At 37.0% G+C, this 21,187-nt stretch overlaps 2 pseudogenes; both read left to right on the forward strand.

The window, feature by feature from the left end:
• Positions 1–3,730: 3,730 nt before the first annotated feature.
• Positions 3,731–4,417, forward strand: LOC148039386 (uncharacterized; annotated as a pseudogene).
• Positions 4,418–14,717: 10,300 nt separating this feature from the next.
• LOC148039387 (uncharacterized) lies at positions 14,718–15,713 on the forward strand (annotated as a pseudogene).
• The last annotated feature ends 5,474 nt before the right edge of the window (positions 15,714–21,187 follow it).

Genomic DNA, 21,187 nt, shown 5'->3' on the forward strand with positions numbered 1-21,187 from the left:
AGCAGTCATCTTAAAAAAAAAAATAAAAAAAATTGGGGATAAAACATAATAATCTAATTGATCTTTTTGCATTACATTAAAAAAGCAAGGAAAAGTGAGAAATACATGTAGAAGATGATTCTACCAGCAAAAACTAAGATACATGGGTGCACTAGCTGCTAGTAATATGGAGTGGTTGGTCTAATCATTGCTTGTGTCCATGTCAATGTCTTCATCTTCATTTTGGTTGTCAATAAGTATTGAGGCTCGGATTTGACTTTATAAGACACAAAAAACAATTACATTTCAACTTTACAATTTTGAAATACCTAAGTCCAATTTATTGACATATAGGTTGTAGAGTTTGAATTGCATTCTCAAAATTCTCCATAGTAATGTTATTGGTATCACACAACCAGTCCCATGTCTCATATTTGGTGTGGCCAGTCCGATAGACCACCATCTCTTGAGTCAACTGCATTGTGGTGATATTCTACTATTGTGATAATAAAAAATAAGATACTTTCATAAGAAGGTCATAAACTTAGATAAATATTTCAAATATCATACATATTTCTCTTTGCAAGATGATTTTTATCCCAATTTGTAGTGTGTAGGCATTTGACTTGCCCTCACAGCCCTCTGCAATAGGCCAAGTATGACATGACCAGCCCTTTGCTAGGTGTGTCATACTTGGTTCGTTGTCATTTCCTTTATTCTTTCTTTCATTGCAATGTCTCACTCTCTATTGTAGACTTGGCTAGGATGATAGTTATGGTTTGGGTTGTTGGCAGCCTTCCTTGTTGCATGTCGACAGTAGGATTTTTTGTTGGATAAGAATTGTGTGACATAACCCTCCAACCACTCGCATGAAAATCTCTCATTTTGAGGGTTTGGATATCATGTGTTTATGGATGCCTAGATGTAGTTGAGTTGACTAGGATATTGGTATTTGAATGTAATAAAACAATTTTGATATGTCAAATGTATCAGATTATTTAGATAGATCCTAAATGTTGTGCCACTTTTGGTCCCAAAGTCAACCGCCCTTTTTTGGGTTCACCCTATAATAATATCAATGTGCATCTGGCTCTAGAGCATCATCATCCTCATCCTCTACTGGGGGTGGAAGTGGTGGTGAGGCTAGAAATGGGGAGATTGGTGGGGAGTCCATGGTGCTCGAGCCAAAACAACACAGTCCGCCACTCTTGTGACAAGAACTTTGTTTACCACCTAATGTCCCACTTTGTTTGGTACACTTGCATTCCCCAAATGTGTCTCACTATCTATTGGGAGACACCTAAGTGGAAGGGATGGGCGTTGGAAACTCTAAAGCATAAGGAGTAGGTCAATGTAAGGACATTGTTGAAGGTGGGGTTATTGGTGCCCTACTCTCAACAATATGATTGCCACCATATAGTGAACCACCGAGAGGGGAGAGACCCATGGAATTTAGCTATAAGGGTGTATAGCACACAAGCAAACACTCATAGGTCTAAAGGATTTCATGTTGTGCACACAATGCTCACTCAACATCGAGGTCAATAGAAACGTTTACGAGGCTTGTGAACAACCCAAATGATGATTGCTCTATGTTTGCTAGGATTTGCACTCTATAGGATATGCAAGTGGCCTCATAATTAAGTCCATCATAGAGAAACTCATCGAGTGAACAAAAGCCACTCTAATGCAAGGAAAAGGACATACTAGTATCTGATAATAAAATTTTAATTAATATATAATCTTATAGAAGATTGGATTTTATAAATTTAAGATTCTATATTTTATATGATCCTATCAAATATTGGATTCTACACATATTAGATTTTATTCACATTGAATGTGTATATAGGAATACCTTTTTGGGTGAGTTATCTAAACTAGTGTGTGAGTATACTACATTGATTAGACATGAGTGTGAGTTTAGTGAGGAGATTAAGCTATTGTGAGTGTGTTTGTGTGTATATGTGAAGGCATGTGATGTGTACGGGAAGACGTGCATGGTGTGTACGTGGAGGTGTCTCTATTCAAAATCAATTAGCGATCAAGCATGTGCACAATCAAATTGACCTAAATAATATGTATATGTATCCATACACTCTAATAAGTGTATGGAGACACTAATTTGTGTGTATGTGTGTGCATATACACACTAATTTGTGTATATTTGAATGCATACACACTCATTAGTGTGTTTATGTGTGTTCATACATACTAATTAGTGTGTATGTGCTTGTATACACACCAAAGATGTTTGTATGTGCTTACAAATACACTGATTAGTGTGTATATGTGTGTGCATACATACTAATTAGTGTGTATATGCAATAATATATTTAAAAAGAAAAGAAAACAATTGGTGTGTATAAACACTCTATTGAGTGTGTATGTAAGCACATACACATATACACATTAGTGTCTATATACACACCAATATATATTTAAAAAAAGAATTAGTGTGTATAATAAACACACTAAATAGTGTGTATATACACATATACACACATACACACTATTTTTTGTGTATGTATGTGTGTTTACATACATATTAGTGTGTATGTATGTTTTGATTTTGTTTTGTGATAGAGCATAGCTAGTGTGTGAGTGTTTTTGTTTTGTGGAGTGTGTATGGTTTGAGTGTTGTTGTGCATGTTTTGTGATAGTGTGTTTAGTGTTCTTTAGTGTATTTTGTGTTTTGAAAATAAAGAGAGAGTGAGAAAGTGAAAGAGCACTTACATGCTCAATCTAAACTTCTACAAGTAAAGGGGAGGGAGAGAGAGTGAGCAAGAGAAAGAGGGAAAAAAGAGAACTTATGGGTGTGAGGTTTCTTTGTCATAGGTGTGATGTTGCTATCACTACTTTGTTGTCATTGAAAGAGAGGAAATTAGAGGGAGAGAGGGGCAAGGGATGCATTTGGAAAACAAACATCAACTTTTTGATATTATTGCACACCTTATCACACTCCTTTTTGTGCTTATTACCACATTCATCCCCTCACTTATTTCTGCTCTTGCGCAAATTCAAAAAGGTGGGTACAACATGTGATTCCACCCCTCCCGTCCTCTTATCTCCTTTCTTGCCCCACCTTTTATCTGAAAGGACCTTTTTTTTTGTCGTACTATCCTAGGTATAGTATACTTTTATTAATATTCTTATGTACAATGCCTATTTTCTTAGGTTTATAACAAACTTTTTTTATTTCAATGTACAAAGTTAAAAAAATATAATTATTAAAATTAATAATTTTTTTGAGAGATTGAAATGTAGAAAAAATAAAATAATAATATTTTGATATATTATAATAATATATTTTGTATTTTAGAGCAAAAGGGGTTGTATATGTGCAGGTGGATTGGGATGAGGAGAGTCGTGATGGGAAGTAGAATGTAGTCATTAGCTATCTCATCCACTACCATGTCCTTGTGCCCGTTGCAAGTGAGTGATTGCTGGTTTTTGACGTGTGTGTTTGGAGCACGTCTAAAAGTGGATCCTGTGGGATGAACTGCTCAAAAGGGCACGCATGGAGACCATTGATCCACATTTGTTGGCATAGATCAATTTTGCACCCCACCGGAGTGTTGTCATAGGCCTCAGTAGGAGAGTGGAGGAGCAGATGTGACATGAGGTCATCATGGGTGGATCCTTGCCACCTAGCGTGGGCCCATTGTGGGAAGCTTGGCCTAGCCATTCCCAAATGTTAAGCAACAATGTTCCACCCCATTTTTAGGCGGAGGATGATCTCCTAAACCTGATGGTCAAGGACTTGCTTGCCCATGAGGCAATCATTGAGTGTCAAGATGATTGTCCATGTGTTGAGTTGCACAAAAAAGGTGAAGCTTTATTACTTGAAAAGGCAAATACACCATTGTGTAAGGGATACACATACTCTACATTACAAGCCTCCCTTGAGATCTTGAAAGTTCAAGAAATGTTTGGATGGAGCAGTGCTAGTGTCTATGCTCTTCTCACGTCACAAATATTTTTCAATATGATGTAATCTTTATACACAAAGTGTAATCTCTATACACACTTTGGGCTACTAGGGAAGATGCTACCCATAGGCAATTGCTTGCCAAAAGATCAACGTAGTGCATGTTTGATTGTGACAAGTTTGGGGATGGATTACATACACATCCATGCATGTGTAAACGATTGCATAGTTTTTCAAAACAAGCATGGGGATCTTGATGTGTGCTTGATATATTGCAAGGCATGATATAAGAAAGGAATACAAAGTAACACAACTCCTAGAAAAGTATTAGGACACTTTCCACTTATCACTTGCATCCAACACATGTTCAAGAGCAAAGACACAAACAAGCTTCTCGCCTAGCATGCTAGAAGTTGTTCTCATGATAGCATTATGAGAGTTAGAGCTGACTTGCCTGCATGGAAGCACATTGAGATGACATGGTTTGAGTTTAGGGAGGATCCTTGATACCTACATATTGGGCTTACTACGAATGGAGTAAACCCATTTTGTGTGCACTCCATGTCTTGAAGTACTTGGCTAGTCGTGTTTATCAACTATAACATTCCACTAGAGAGGCAACAAAAAAAGAGAACATTATACTATCTCTTCTCATCCCTAGCAAATACAAAGTGAAGAACATGGATCTTTATCTAGAGCCTCTCATTGAAGAGCTCCAAGATCTTTGGAGGGGAGTATAGGTGATAGATGTTTCTTGGAGAGATTTCAAGTATTCAATATATGTGCAAATTTTTTCTTTTACTAGTATAGATCTACACACACTATCCTTCAAACTGACTAAAATAATGTATGCAATGTGTTCAAATCAATTCAAGGTTATTTGTCATAGGACATATTGCTCATCTTATTTGTGGGCCATCCCTTGTGACAAAAAGGCCTTCTTTTCTTGGCAAGGTGATATATACCCTAACAACCATCATTTCTTACCTCCAACACACTCCAAATATGCCCACTCCCCCTCAAATGGTATAGAGCCACTCCAGTGGAACATGAGTGATTGGGCAAAGCATTGGGAGGAGCACCATGCTCTGTATCCACCCCTCAATGGTCTCCCAAGAGGTATGTCATGATACTCTTCTAAGGACACAAAAGAGAGAGAGAGAGATAGATAGATAGATAGATAGATAGATAGATAGATAGATAGAGAGAGAGAGAGAGAGAGAGAGAGAGAGAGAGAGAGAGAGAGAGAGAGAGAGAGAGAGAGAGAGAGAGAGAGAGAGAGAGAGAGAGAGAGAGAGAGAGATGTGCACATGATGGAAGGCCCAAAAGTATGTGTACTAACACATACATGTTGATATATATAGAGAGTACCTTTTTTATTTTTAGAGTGGAGCTCTTGATACATATATAGCTCCAACACCCCCACTCAAATGAAGGTCCGTTAACTATGTATGGGAAAAACCTTAGGGGATCAAGGGAGAAACCCACAACACTATATACACTCATGGTTGTATGAAAAAATTATTGGATATAGAAAAGTCATTTATAGGAGCTACATCACTCCTAGTATACAAAGTCAATCTTACTGAATGTACAAAAATCATTCACTCCTAGGATACAAAGTCGGCTTGAAAGGGTGAATATTGTGGAAGCTATGTTGTTCTTTGTCCATTCTTGTTCTTTCATTGACAACTATTCCCCACTCTTTTGTTTGTTGAAAACTGATTATAATTTCATCTTCTTGTGGGTGCTAATATTCATTTGTTGTCATCATAAGCTTAGCAAAAAAAAAAAAAATCATCATGTGTATCATACAAAAGCTATAATGAAGTTATAAAGTCATGCAAGATGGTTTGCAACACCATTATTTTGTCATGTTTTAGAACAATATAAGAGTGAGACGTATATACACAAATCCTTATCAAATATGTAATGTGTATACATGTGCACAATCAATTGACAAACAACATAGAAGTGCTCCTTAATTTGATGATCATCATGAAAAAAACATTTTGATGCACTCTTCAAGAAAACGTGAGAAACACTTTTGATGACAAAATGATATTGAGAAGCACTCTCTAGCAATAAAAAATGAGAGGCAAATGTCACATCAAAAAGTCTGTATAAGCACTCTCTGATGACAAAATATGAGAGGCAAATGTCATAACAAGAATTAAATGAAAAAACAATCCAATAAGAGATAATCTAAAACAAGTGATCTTAGATAATGATAGGAAAAACCAAAAAAGTTTAATCATAGATGATGGTATAAATAATCAAATAATGTTTGATCATAATCAATGGTATAATCATCACAACAACAACGATAGATCTTTTGACAATAGTATGACAATCATATCACACTTAATCATGGACAATACTATAAACAATCAAGATGTTGAATTTTTTACAATAGTGTAATCATCAAAAAAGCAATTGATCTTAGAGCATTGTATGATAGTTAGATTAAAAAATATCATAGACATTGCTATAAACAACCAAATAATGGTTGATCATAGACAATTTTATAATTAACAACTTTAAGATTTCTAAGGTACCATATAAAAATCGTGCCTCACTAATACAAGATCATGCATTTATAGCTCTGGAAACATGTACAAAGGAAGGAAGCTTTGTTTTAAACAAGCCACAAGGTATTGGAAGCTTTAGATTTTTTAAGAAAAACAATTGTCTTCATGGAGAATATGTGGATCAGTCAACTTGTATCATTTCTTTGAGCACCTTATCCCATACCTAAAGTTGATGCTTTCAATATTTTGAATCTTGTAGCTTTTACATGTGTTTTGCACAGAACATTAAAACTATCCAAACAAAATTTCAATATGTAACTACCACTACCACCCCAATGAACAAACACCATGCAATTTAGCATGACCGTATGAGAGTTGAGAGCAAATCTCAACTTTTGATCTATGCAAATAGACAAAAACCATGTTAATTTGCATATTGCCAATCTTTCTATCAAGAAAAAAGCATGTTGGATTGGTCCTTGCATGCAAGGCCATGTTTATGCTTGAAGAAGTTATGCTAACAAACCTCAATTGAAGCTTTACAATTTTGGTGTTTGATGTTGGTTACCAAGTTTATGTTTAAACAGTCGCATCTTAGATGCCTCAACAATAACCTAGAGCTTGTTGTATACACTAAAGAATGCCCAACTTTGTGGTGTAATATAAAAATGGAAATATATGCTTTTTGACTCTTGTGTAGGTATGTGCTAACATTAAAAGATTTGGTGCACATGCTTCCCCACACTATTGACGTGTAAGTAGGAGTGGATAAAATATGGATGAAATGAAATGATCCAGATCTTTCAATGCATGTTGTTTTTGTAGACTTGCACAAATTCAATATACACCATGTTTTTGTATTTTGGGACTAGTTGAGCTTTTGTTTCCAAATTTGAAGAGACAATGAGACCCAAGTAAGGATTGGTAATCTCTAATACATAGCATGCTTAGGATTGTTTCACCTCTTTTTAACCCCACTTGATAGACTTGCACTTTTGACATTCTATCATTAAAAAAGGACATGCACATGCATGTTTCCAGCGCAAGGATATATGCATGCTTGCCTTGTGTGTGTTAAAAAAAGGAGAGAAGCTAGAGCATTTGTTTGTGTAAGGTGATCTCCACCATCCAAACAACAAAAGTTCTAATGTTAAGGCTTGAGGTACTATCTACACCAACTTTAATGCCAAATGCCAAAATAGCTTCCACTAGGCCCTTCCTTGATAGTGTATGCTCTAGGAAGGTATATCTAGTAATAATACTCCCTAAAACAATATTAGAAGAATTTCTTGAACCTTTCAAGCCATTATGGATCACCAGAAGAGAACCTATGATCTAGACATCAATTGCATAAATGGTTAAAAGTGTTGCTTGATCCACTTGTGCACCCAAGCAATGAGCCCTCTTGCACTATGCTCAATCTCTTTGTTGCATTATAAGTAGAAAGCTGATTAATCACTTCTGTCAAATTTAATGGCTCCCTTGACTTTTGTTAGAAAACAAGGGTAAAACAACCAATTTTGGTGGTTTTTAACTAATCCTAACCAAAGCTATCATCTTTGCCATGGTCCTCAATTGCCTAACATTGACATCTCATAGTACAACACCATCAAAAACATAAAAAGGCGATGAAATGATACCACTTCATCTTCTCAACTTATTCTTGAAACTCTATTTGCATGCAACTACACCAAGACCCCAAAAATTATTTATACTTTGTTAAACAATGGGCTCTGCTTAAGGCCTCATAAAACAAATGGAAAAAGCAGTGAGTGACTTCACCAAAAAAAATTGCCTAGAGCTCTACTTTTACCAATCTTTGTTGGAATTATAGTTGGTGAGGCACATGAGCCATCCTGTTTAGACCCTCTCCATGGAGGATAAAAGTAGCAAGTGCCAATCTGTCCCACTTATCCTACTCTAAGCAAGAAATATTCTAGAAAATAGGAAATGAGTTTGTAGGATCTCAAAAGAAAACTGGCCTCCATTGTTGAAAATTTCTTGTATCATCTCTCTTTGGGAAAATGGTGACTTGACTAGAACAAACAAACATCGATAAGGAGCCTCGTTTAGACAAACACTTTAAGATATGAAGAAAAGGCTCATGCATGGAGTCTTGAAACTTTATTCATAAAGTTGTCCATCTTATACCAAATAGGAGGAAGCATCTATTGCCAAAATTGTAGCAAGCACCTCCTACTTAGTAAAAGTAAGCAAAGGTGCCTTGGACATAGCTTGCACCACTACAAAGAAGACTCCAAAAAACAAGGATCTAACAAACATAAAGCTCTACAACTATACGTAGCACTATAATATAATCTATATGCAATGTGCTCAAATTATCATGCAATGAATGTATTGACAATCCATGCCAAACCATCTCAAATCTCTACTGTATTGAAATGCTCTTTGTCCTTGAGAAATTGGTGATGGGGATATTACTACAACAACCTCTTGATATACTTGAAGCTAGCATATAGGGCTTTTTCTCTACCCTTGAGAACCTCTTTTGACATGCATCATTGCAAGTAGCTTCACATGTTGTAGAGTTGGATAGTGGCTACTTTAATCCTTAGGCATGATAACAATTAAAGTAAGTCCTAAAGCAAGCAAAAAGCAAGCAACATGGAATACACAAGAAGCAAGCAAATGCATATGAATACAGAAAACATTGCACACAATGCTCCTTGCATAGCCACCCCCAAAAACCTTCTAAGAGACACCTCAAGACAAAAAACCCTAATTTGCACATCCCAGAAGCCATGATATATTTTGAATGGATTTGCAATGCCCATATTAGACTTCTTTTTGTAGCACAACTCACAAGACCTAATTCTCTATAGGGAGCAAAAATTGAATTTTTTTTCAAGCACTTTGCAAGCACAAGATTGCACAAAAAACAAGCAAAACATAAGCAAAACCTACATCTAAGATTTGAGAGTGACAAAATAGCAAGAAAACAAAGATCAAAGTGCCCATGGTAGACAGATCTAGAGAGTATAAGGATAGGGTCCATCCTTATGATTTGCAAACTCAAGAAATTCTCAGAGGTGATGCCCAAGCCAACAAAATTCAACTCATGGCTATGTGTGTTTCTTTCCTTCTTTTTTAGTTTTCAATTTTTCAAGGAAAAGGAGATCTTCTCATAAGTTCTTGAGGAGCAATCAAGGTGTCAAATTGACCATGGCACTCGGAAGAAGAAACAGGGTTAATGCTCAAGGGCATTGGGGATCACGTTTTTCTAGCTACAAATTGCCAAAGCCAACAAGGAGTTTGTAAACCCTTTATGCCGAATATCTTAGAGGTTGTCTCCCCTCAATCTTTGCATTATTTGTATCTTGAATTAGGGTTTCTTCTAGACAAAATTGTTATGCAATCTTCTTAATCCGCTCGCTTGCAAATTTGGGCTTTCCATCATTGCCCATCTTGTATAGTGGCTAGGAATTCATTATTGAGCAAACTCTTCCTCCAATCTTTGTATTGCTAACTTAGTTGAATTTTGATACCCATTTACACATATTTCTCTTTTTCTCACAAGTGGTGCTTCCTTGAGATTGTGTAGATACTGATTTGGATTGTGTCAGTTCTTACCCTAATGCAAAAAAGAAAATTTTTGTAGTTTTGGTGCTGTGTGAGTTGGTAGGTGCATGCTACAAACCTTCTAGGTCATGGTCAAATCAATACTTCATAGCATGTTAGTAGCTGAAGAAGGATAGATAAGAGGGGGAGAGAGAGAGAGAGAGAGAGAGAGAGAGAGAGAGAGAGAGAGAGAGAGAGAGAGAGAGAGAGAGAGAGAGAGAGAGAGAGAGAGAGAGAGAGAGAGAGAGAGAGAGAGAGAGAGAGAGAGAGAGAGAGAGAGAGAGAGAGAGAGAGAGAGAGGTGCACATGATGGAAGGCCCAAAAGTATGTGTACTCACACATACATGTAGATATATATAGAGAAAACCTTTTATATATTTAGGGTGGAGCTCTTGATATATATAGCTCCAACAACTCTATCCTCCTCACTTTACCATATTTGGCCCAATTGAAGATTCAACATCTTTTGCACCCAATGCATGTGTGTAAGAATTTGGGGCAAGAAATATGGGACCACATAACAGGCAAGAAAGACTCATTGGGTGCTAGGGAGGACTTGAGAGTTATAGGACATCTCCCACCTTTGGCCTCACTACACATGGATTCTCATGGGAAAGTGATTCTCTCAAAGCACCTTAAATCGTATGAAAAGTAGAATAGGAGTGTATGAAAGGTGTCATCACCTCTATATGTACTCCAACAAACTGCATGCATTTGCTAAGAGTGGCTTTCACAAAGATAGAACAAGGGGCCCCTACTCAATTTTATGGTTTGAAGAGTCATGATTGGCACAGGGTGTTATAGGTAATTAATCAATTCCTTGAATTATCTTATGCACATCATTGTAAGATTTGTGCTCTCTCTTACAAGTGCATTTGTCATGTGTGGTTTGTCTTGGAGCTTGTTCCATACATATGCATATCCATAGGCAGAAGCAGTTTGCTTCTCAAATGAGGTAGGGTGACAATTAAAATTGCCTAGGCGACAAATATTCACAAGATGATCAAGCAAACAAGACATAGAATGCTAAAAAAACCTTCACTTTTTAATTAGCCATAGAATCCCAAGTTAGGGTACTTACAAAATCTCTTTTCATTGCAGTGTTCCTATAGCTACCCAAGTGGCTGATTTGAGTGCTCCCCTATTGTGCACGTGCCCTAACTTGTTGCTCAAACAAGTTAGGTTTGCTATCCATTTCAACAGCAATTTATTGCCACAATTTGTCATCCAACTAGTTTGGTTTGGAATGCCCTTCCTTGAACCTATCTCGGGCTTTTGAGTGTTGATGTTTGATGAGGTTGCCTACATACAAAAGCATCCTCCTCTCATCAAATAGGGCTTCCTTGCATGGTTGAGCAAACTCTTTGTGGACGCAAGATATGAAGTATTTCTTCCTACCCTTGTTGACATTTTTCCAATTAGTAAGGAGGTCATAACGAAATATGTTCCAAGAATAGGAATGCACATATTGCATGACCGCCTCACTCTTATCACTTAACACTATCATTCTATCGAGAGCTTTTAAATATGGAAGCCCCTTAGGCATTTGATCAAATTATGTGTAATGACGACAACGAGGTGCCATCTACACATATATACATACAATGTCATATAGTGCATGGTGTGTTTGTGTGTGTGTGTGTGTGTGTGTGTGTATGTGTGCTTGGTGTGTGTGGTATGTATGCATGTGTGCATGGTGTGTGCATGGTGAGTATGTGTGTGTATATGCATGGTGTCTGGTGTTGTGTGTATGTGTGTTCACATGGTGTGTGTGTGTGGTGAGTATGTGCATGTGTATGTGTGTGAGTATGTGCATGAGTATGTGTGTGTGTATGTGTATGTGTGTGTGTATGTGTTGTGTGGGGTGTGTGTGTGTGTGTGTGTGTGTGTGGTATACATGGTGTGTGTGGGTGTGTGTGGTGAGTATGTGCATGTGTATGTGTGTGTTTGTGAGTGGTTTGTGTGTGCATGGTGTGTGTGGTGAGTATGTGCATGTGTATGTGCATAGATGAGCAAGAGAGAGAGAGAGAGAGAGAGAGAGAGAGAGAGAGAGAGAGAGAGAGAGAGAGAGAGAGAGAGAGAGAGAGAGAGAGAGAGAGAGAGAGAGAGAGAGAGAGAGAGAGAGAGAGAGAGAGAGAGAGAGAGAGAGAGAGAGAGAGAGAGAGAGATAGAATGAGAGAGAGTCAATTTGTGTGTGCATTCTTTTTAGATCTATGAGCAAGAAAGCAAGACCACATACCCAAAAAGGATTTGGGAGGTAGGTGCTGTAGATCTGTGCTTGCTTTTCCTCTTCTTCTCCTTCAATTGCAAGTGCAAAAGTGAAGTGAAGAAGAGAAAAAAGTTTTGGGTTTTTTTTTAAAATGCAAGGCCTTGGTATAAGCCCCCATATGATCCTCAGTAAAACCCTTGGCAATTATCGAGGGTCCTGCCTGGGTTTCTATCCAAGCACATTGTGGCCCCCATTGGCTGCCCCCAAGTGCCAACATTCACTATCCTACAATTTTCTAATGCCTCACCATCCAATCATGCCATGGTTTCCTTGTCGTCCCACATTCCCATCTCGTGGTTCCATTGTCACAACCACCTCGGTCAACTTGAGAGAGCCCACTATCCACCATTGCGCTATCCCTGGCTCCATCGTCTTGCCATCCTCATTCCAAGTCCTAGACTTTGACTAAAAGCTCCCAATCAGTGTGCATGTATTAAAAGACATGATTTGTTTTATGAGAGAGTTTATTAGAATCAAATATTTCATCAAGTCAATATTAACCTTATTTGTGCATGTAGGTTGGTAGCTAGCACTAGAGGTGGAAAGATGGATGACAATATAAGTGGTGCTTGAGTGCTTTGTCCATGCAATCAATGCAAATGGATAGTTCTTCACCAATGACAGATTGTAGAGGAGCATGTTATAGATTGGAAAAGATGAAACTAGAACATAATGGATGATCAAATACAAGCTCATGCCTCTAATAGACCGCTTGACTTCTCTTAAGTAAAACCATCATATCGATGGTGAAAAGGATTATTGCATATGAGCAAGAAATAGAAAACATAACTCTTAAAAGAGATGAATATAGGAGAACACACCAACTTAACCACTCACTCAACAATGTTGAATATCCACTCAATATGAGCCAAATTTCAAAGTTAATTACCATTGGCTGGTTACACAAAGCACTTCAAGAAACATCCTTGGCAAGGGAGACTATGGCACATGCTAAAAAGGAGTTTGCAATGGGATGTAGTAGAATATATAAATTTTATGGTGCTTTATGGTCACATGGAAGACATTTTAGAGTCCCAATCATTAATCAAAATTGACAAACATTTGACTCAGGGGTCATGGCATCTTTTGAACAAGAGATACATGGACTCGATGGAAAAGTATAAATTTCAAAGGTTGAATACTATGGAAGAATACAAAATATATTTCAAGTATATTGTAGAAGTTTCCAAATATTTATACTCGATGTGAAATGGTTCAAAGTAGTCACACAAGGAAGAAATTAAACAATACAACAAGATGCATCTGAATTTGTAGCTATAGACTCCATTAAACTATGGGCAAATGCAAGCAATACATTTGTATTTGCAGAAACATGTGAGCAGGTATATAACATTAAAATTTTTCATGTATATTCTTTGTTAATAAGTTAATATTTTTTGTGTTTGATATGCACAAGTTATTTTTCATCCAGTTCCTTCAAAGCTCTTATGATGGTAGTTGATCCAAGTAGCTCCACATAGCAAGTAGATATTTGAGGAAAAAGAACTTATCGAACACGACTTATAGATTGTCAAATTTGTATCACCCCAAAATCAAATACCTACATTGACACATAGTATAGAAGTTGGAATTGATGTTGATAACCAGATTGATAAACAAGATCAAAGTCATCAAAGTAGTGATGTTGACATAGAGGATGATGACTTGGATCCATCAAAAGAAGCTGATAGAATCTCTAACGAGGTTGATTTCATTCTTCTCAACAATGAACAATTCTTTGGGGATCTTGATATATTCATTGATATATTTGTGCAACAAGATTTTCAAGATGATGAGGCTTATTGTTCTACAAATGTAGAGTAATGTATGGTCATATATATATGGTTAGTTGACATTAATGTGAAAGAACAAAACTACCACAAAAAAATCAAAGTAAAAAATATATTTTTTGAGATATTGAGGGGTTTTCTATGTATAATGGGCTGATGTACAAGGACACACACAAAAAAATGAAGAAAAAAAAAATCAATGTGAGGGGAATTTATAGGGGATTTACCGGGACCATGGCAAATTGACAAATTACCACTCCTAATAAATGGCTTATATGTTGTAGTGACACTAAAAGATTTTGTGAGGCAATGGGTACATTCAAAGGCAAGCATGGCAGAGAGTTGGATAGTGCAAGAGGCTTTTGTATATCTTTCCCACTATCTCTTTACTATTGATCCATCTTTATTTTGATTAGGAACTAAAGATGATGATCCTAAGAGGCATTCTCATGTACCTAGTGGAAAGGGGGCTCTTCTCATTATGGACAGGCAATTTCAAGCCACAATCAACAATCATTGTACACTAAACTCTCTCACCATAGCAAAGTCTATGGATATGTTCATGGAGGCCCATGAAGATAAGAGAGAGAGAGAGAGAGAGAGAGAGAGAGAGAGAGAGAGAGAGAGAGAGAGAGAGAGAGAGAGAGAGATGGAAGAGGGTACATGGAGGAAGATGCACACCTGCATTTCCAAAGGAGCTTGCAAATTAACCACAACTCATTGATGTAGAGTGGATACATGATGCCATGAAAAAGGGCAAAGCACAAGGAGAGGAAATAAGTCCTAAATAGTGGGAATATGCAAGAGGATGTCTTCCAAAGGTATCTAATGTCTATGTTGGTATGTGAATGTGTGTCAAAGAAAGAAGAAGTGATTTAATAAATGTATATTTTGGTACAAACATAGTAAGTTTTGGTTTTGCAAGGTCTTACATTCAACTCTATGTGGTCCAAGGGGTGCTATTTTCTCACGCACAAGATTTATGAGAGTCAAACCAAAAATGATAGTGGCATCATGGGCAGTTTTGGCACATCTATTGATGAGGTTAGGTATTGTGGCATCATAGAGAGAATTCTCAAGGTGAATTTTAGATCTTTTCACACCTATCTATTCAATTGTTGTTGGTTTACAAGTGTGGTGAAGAGACATGAGAATGGGTTGTACATGGTGGATTCTACTCAATTTCATAAAGGAAGGACCGATAATTTGATACACCCTACTAGTTGTGAACATGTAACCACGAAACAAGATTTATGACTTATTGCTATGATTGTTTGGAAAAAATTGAAAATCCTTCACAACTTCATGCATTTCATGTGTTTTATATGCCTTGTGTATACCAAAGACAATTTTGGTATGTCATTCTAGTCACCCCACAAAGTAGATCAATCTTTGCAAACACAAATGTGGAAATTGTAGTGGATCTCTCTATTCCTTGCACAAATCAGGAGGTCAAGGTGAACAGAGTAGAGGTTGATGAAATTGCGCCATTCCCTTCCATATCCCATATTGGACATGAGGATACAGATGAGGGTGATGATGATTTGATGGGGCTTGCTTCATATGAAGATTCTATAAACTTGTTTATTGACTTTGGCACCATGGAATGGGATATGGATTTCAATGCTTGTTGAGATCTTTGGCATATGAGAATTAATCATATTATCATTATGGCCTCTAGGGTTGTATATCCCCTCCCCCCCCCCCCCCCCCTTCCCTCTATTTCTCTATATCTCTATCATGTAATCAATTCTCAATTTCTTTAGATACCTATATAATCAGTTCTCAATCTCTCTTGTGTAATCTATCTCATGTAACTTTTGTTAGCAAAGTATTTTGTTTACAAAAGCTCATGATTTTAGAAACAAAAAGGAAATAAGGTCTCTTTTTTGCAAGAAAGAATGTAAACTAATTTTAGTAAAAGTGCACCAATGTACTACCATGGTTGATGATTCACATCTTGCAAGGTGTGGTTGCTTGAGAGGGGACATGCCGACACCCTCTCCCTCATCATCATTGTTGCTATTGCTACTCTTCTAGTCTACCAGCCTCAACATGCTCTCTGTAATGGCCTCACAGAGCTTTGCCATTTACTATCTTTCCCGAGAAGTTGAAAAACTGTCAAAATTGCCAAAAACCATCACTAATGACAAAACCGGTCCAATTTTTCAAAAGTCCTCGGAATTGAAATCTAAAAGTTGCATAAGGATCAAACTGGCAAGGGGAATAATTTTTTTGAAGGCTGGACGCGATAAAACTTTAGAATCTTGAAGAGAAAAGCAAATTTTATCGTTTGCAACCAGTAAAAGTGGCCACAAATGCCCAAAAAAATGAAATTGTTCAGAATGAGGATTTGACTTCACGTAGAGTGTTGAATACACTAAAGATAGAATTTTTGTGAAAGATAGACCCTAGAACGACTCAAGAAAGCAAAAATAAAAGCTAACTTTGTTTGTTGGAATCCGCAATTTTAATAGTTACCAATTATTCCCAAGTCTCGGGACCATATCTCGTATAGGAATAGGGTGTAACTATTTTTTTAAAAGGGGAAATGGTTTTTTTAAAGGCCTTTTCTTTCTATAAAAGAGGAAAATGCTTAACTTTTTGGGAACTTGGCTCATTTTTCTCAAAATTCACTTGAGAAGCAAGCTTCCATGGACAACTTGAAGAAGCCCTCTTTATCTCCATCTTCTCCTCACTTCTCCATAGCTCTTAAGCTTTTGAAGGAGGTTTCTACATAGATTTGCTAAACTCTTCCCATATTCTTGAGCCCTAGTTAACCCTTCTTCTCTACTTCCCCCTTCTCAAATTTTAATGGAAAGCTTCAACCATGAATAAATGTTTAAGACCCATACTCTCTCTTTCCTTCACCATTAGCCTCAAGATTCGAGAGGAGGCTCTTCCATACTATTGCTAGGCTCCCCAAGCTAAGAAGAAGCCAAGAACAAACTCCTCTCCTCTCAATTAAATTTTCGAAATTTAGAAAAATCCCTATTTTGAGCTTCCATAACTCTTAGTTTACATCTCCTCTTGCCTCAAACTCTTGAGGGCTCATAGTACCCCATACCCCCAAGCTTTTGCAAGGTCTTTCCACCCATTTTTCCACTGTTAAACCCCTTTTGAAGGACATAAACTTAAAGGACAAATCCAAACGTAAAGAGGCTTCCACCATAGCCATAGCTTGAACGTACTTCTTCTGCAAGGGTATTCTCCAATTAAAAAAGGATTGTTCCATTAAGAGTAATTTCCTTTCTCAAGAAAACATCCCTTCCTCTTGAATCTACTCTTTCTTAAAGCTATGTTTTTGCCATTCATGCTTGAACTAAATCGGTTTTGTAGGAAGGGTCTTCTCTTTAAGCATGATGAATGCTTTACCTAATCCCACAAAGGGGGGATTCTTAATCTTCATAATCTTTTTTTTCTCTTCAACACATGCAATTGCATGCCCTTGGGCCTTGACCATACTTTAATTCAAGGCTCATTTTAGCCTTGTCCTTAATTGTTCAAAGTTGAATCAACCTTGTCCATTCAAGGTTGTTTAATTTGATCTTTTTTTCAAGTACTTTCAAGGCCAATTAGCCTTGTCCTTAGTTATTCAAAGTTGTTGAATCAACCTTGTCCATTCAAGGTTGTTTAATTCAAGTTCTTTCAAGGCAAATTAGCATTGTCTTTAATTGTTTGAAGTTGTTGTATAAACCTTGTCCATTCAAGGTTGTTTAATTGAAGAATTCTAAACGCAAGCCTTGTCCTCTAAATTAGCTTCTTTTTTTTTCTTTTATTTCTCTCAAGACATACTTGCATGCCTTGTCCTTATGTTCAATTCAAACTCTTATTAAAACTTCTCCATTCAAGGTTATCTTGTTGAAAATGAGGGAAAATTTTGTGCTAAACTCTCAAGTCTTACTCAAAGGCAAGCCTTGTCCATTGGGATTTTCAAATGATCAAAAAATATATATTTTGTCTTGAAGTTGGGAGAAATATCCCCCCATTTCTATTTACATGCTCAAGTTTATTTTTTTGCAAGGAAGGGTTATTGTGCAAAGATGTCATGTCAACTTTTTAGGCATAATCCATAGGTAAGAATGAAGCATGATTCATGCTCCTAAGGGATCAAGGAAATCTTGCATTTGCACCAAAAATTACTCAAATGGGGTCAATTCCATATCTTCACATAGTCGGTGAAACCATAAAATTTTAATGGAAACCTTAATTTCAAGATGACCATAAAAGTTTTTTTAGCAAACCATAAGTTATGGGAAAACATAGTTTCCATTCTACTAAAAATCATAGCTAGATCACAAGGTCTAAGCACCCAATCCAACAAAAACCCATATAATTTATGGTAACCAAAAACCATATTTTACAAGGAACATTGTAAACAAATCATAGACAAGATTTTGTAAAGTTTAGAATGCTCAAAGCTCACAAGTAGATCACAAGGTTTATGCACCCAATCCAACAAAAACCCATATAATTTATGGTAGCCAGAAACCATATTTTACAAGGAATATTGTAAGCAAAGCATAGAAAAGATTTTGTAAAGTTTAGAATGCTAAAATTTCATAAGTAGATCACAAGGTCTATGCACCCAATCCATGTACTTGACACTTTTGCCAAAACAAGCAAACACACATTTCTTTGAATCAATCAACGTTGAGTAATTCAAGAGAATTGATCAAGATAAAATTATAAAGGTTAATTAATTTTTTATTACTTTCAACTATGCATAATGAACCAAGAGTAATGCAATTCAAGATTTTCTTTCAACTTCTAAGTTATTTTTTTCTTTTATGGGGTTAAGTGTGGATAAGGTGGAATGGTTGTCTGGGATGTCATGGCCCGAGGCTCGCTTGCACCACCCGATCCAAAACAGGTTCTAATGGGAAAATTACGAGTTACGAGGGAGTAACCGATCTCGAAAGATGAAGACTATCGGTAGAGCCTAGGAATGTAAGAGACAACTAATTTGTTTGAATGAACCCTGGAAACTAAAGATCTTGGATAAAGAGAATAACCCATCATGTAGCAGAGGTAATAAACCCTCCTATTAGGGGAAAGTACCTCACTAAAGTAGGACTCTTGGGCAGCTCTTCGGGGTACCTTGAACCAAGGAGGAAAACTAAAGTGTTTCCCAAATAAGCCCCTTGGGTTGAATACGCCCCTAGTCAGATGACCACAAAACAACTTAAGAAACGGAAGCCACTTGGATGTAAGAGCCCTCCACTGGAGAAACAGGAGGCTCTTAACTTAATATTGGAACCTAAATAAAGAAAAGCTAACCTCAAGAGGAGAACCAAACTTCCAGCGAGAAAACTATGAATTCCATTGATCGGGGAACCATTCAAGGCACTGTTAGAGTTAAAAATAATAATAATAAGTAACCCAAATGGAAGCTTGGAATTAATAAGAATATAAAAGAACCTTCCCCCAAGCACAAAAGTTATTAACTAGTTTTAAATGGGAAAGCCAAATCTCAGGTTTGATTAATTTCAGTAAACAATTATGTGAGAAATGAACCCTGACCATTTCTCTACACAAACGGAGTTAAATTATTCAATAAAAAGGAAAGATAGGACTTGGGCTTGGTGTAAAGAGTAAGAATATCATTCTTACTCAAAGAAAAATGGAAAATAAAAGCTTTTTGAGAATCCTCCAGGAAGATCTCAAAAGACTAGTCATTTAGTCCCAAGAAAATTGAACAAGTATCACCCTTCACTTTCAAACAATGACCAAGGATAAGTGGGAAAGGGGATTAGGGAAAAAAAAAATTGGTCCTAGAACAAATAAAGAGACATCCTTTTTCTATAAAAGAATCTCCCTTAGTGGAAAAGTGCATAACATTAACTCATTTTTGAGGAAGAAGAGAAGAGAGAGAAAGCTTTCATGGGAGCTTGAGTGACCCTTTCTCCTCCATCTTCCACCCCACTCCCCCTATTTTTTCTAGGCTTCAAGCCAAGCCTTCCCCTCACCCCATAGGTGCTTGTGGGTCAACCCATGCACCTCAGTTCCCCCCAAATACAAGAAAAATCTATAGCCCCTCCCCCATCAAGAAAGGCACATTTCTCCTTTTGAGCTCTTTTTGCTAGTTTTGGCCGCCCCTTGCACCCATGAGCTATAGCTTGGCTTCTTTGGCCTTAAGAAATATTTGCCCAAGATTTTCCCCCCCTTTTGATAACCACATTCATCTCAGCTCTGCACTTTCTCCATTTAGGGGAAAATCACCATCTCTAGTTTCCATAGCTCTCACATGAGTGAATTCACTTCATCTCTTGGTTGGTCTTAGTTTTTGGTGGGTATAGGAGATCTCATTCTACTCCAATTTCAACAAGGAAGCTCCCCAAAGGCCTTTCTTTGAACAGAAGAGAGGCTAACCCCTCTCCATTAAGGTGTGAAGGAGAAGAATCCACAGGCTACCTCTCCTTGCTCTACCCTTTCCACCGGTCTTTCTCTACAAACCAAGAAGGAACCCGAAAGCATTCAAGGTAACATGAAGTACTTCCTTCCCTTTAAAATTATCTTATTAGTTTTTGGAATGCTCTCCGTTTGTGTCTAAAACCTTCTTTTGAGTTGCTAAGAAGAGGGGAAGACCTCTTCTAAGTTAGCTCAAAAGAAAGAGCTTAAATCTCTTACCTACATTCTCTATTCTTTAGAATTTCATGGGCGAATGGTGAGCCCTTGGATGGTATGAGTTGGTCTTTTTTTTAAAGGTATTTTTGAGGAATGGGTAACCCCTTGAAGAAGAGGGAAATCTATTGTTGTTTCAAGCTAGTTGTGGTCTCACCTTGCTATGGAAAGAGTATGGAATATTGTGGTTGCATGACTTCCACCAAAGGAGAAGGGAAAAGTTCTTTTTAAAATTTTAAAGTAAGTTTTAGGAAAGGTAAGAAATTACCCTTTGAATGTTGAAAATATTGATGAAAATGTTTGATAATCTTCTTATTATGGGACAAGTCTTGCAAATGGTGCAAGGAAGTAAGAGAAGAGGATTAGTGGGAGTCAAATAAAGAGAGAAGGGGAAGCCCTCTCTTATATCTTTTGATTCACTTTATGTTTCAATTATGTTGCTTAAATTTCTTAAATTCTTATGAGGAAAAACAAGTATGTCCTC

This window comes from Lygodium microphyllum, chromosome 3 (assembly GCF_053477565.2).
Source record: "Lygodium microphyllum isolate KBCC chromosome 3, Lygodium_microphyllum_v1.1.10, whole genome shotgun sequence".
NCBI lineage: Eukaryota > Viridiplantae > Streptophyta > Polypodiopsida > Schizaeales > Lygodiaceae > Lygodium > Lygodium microphyllum.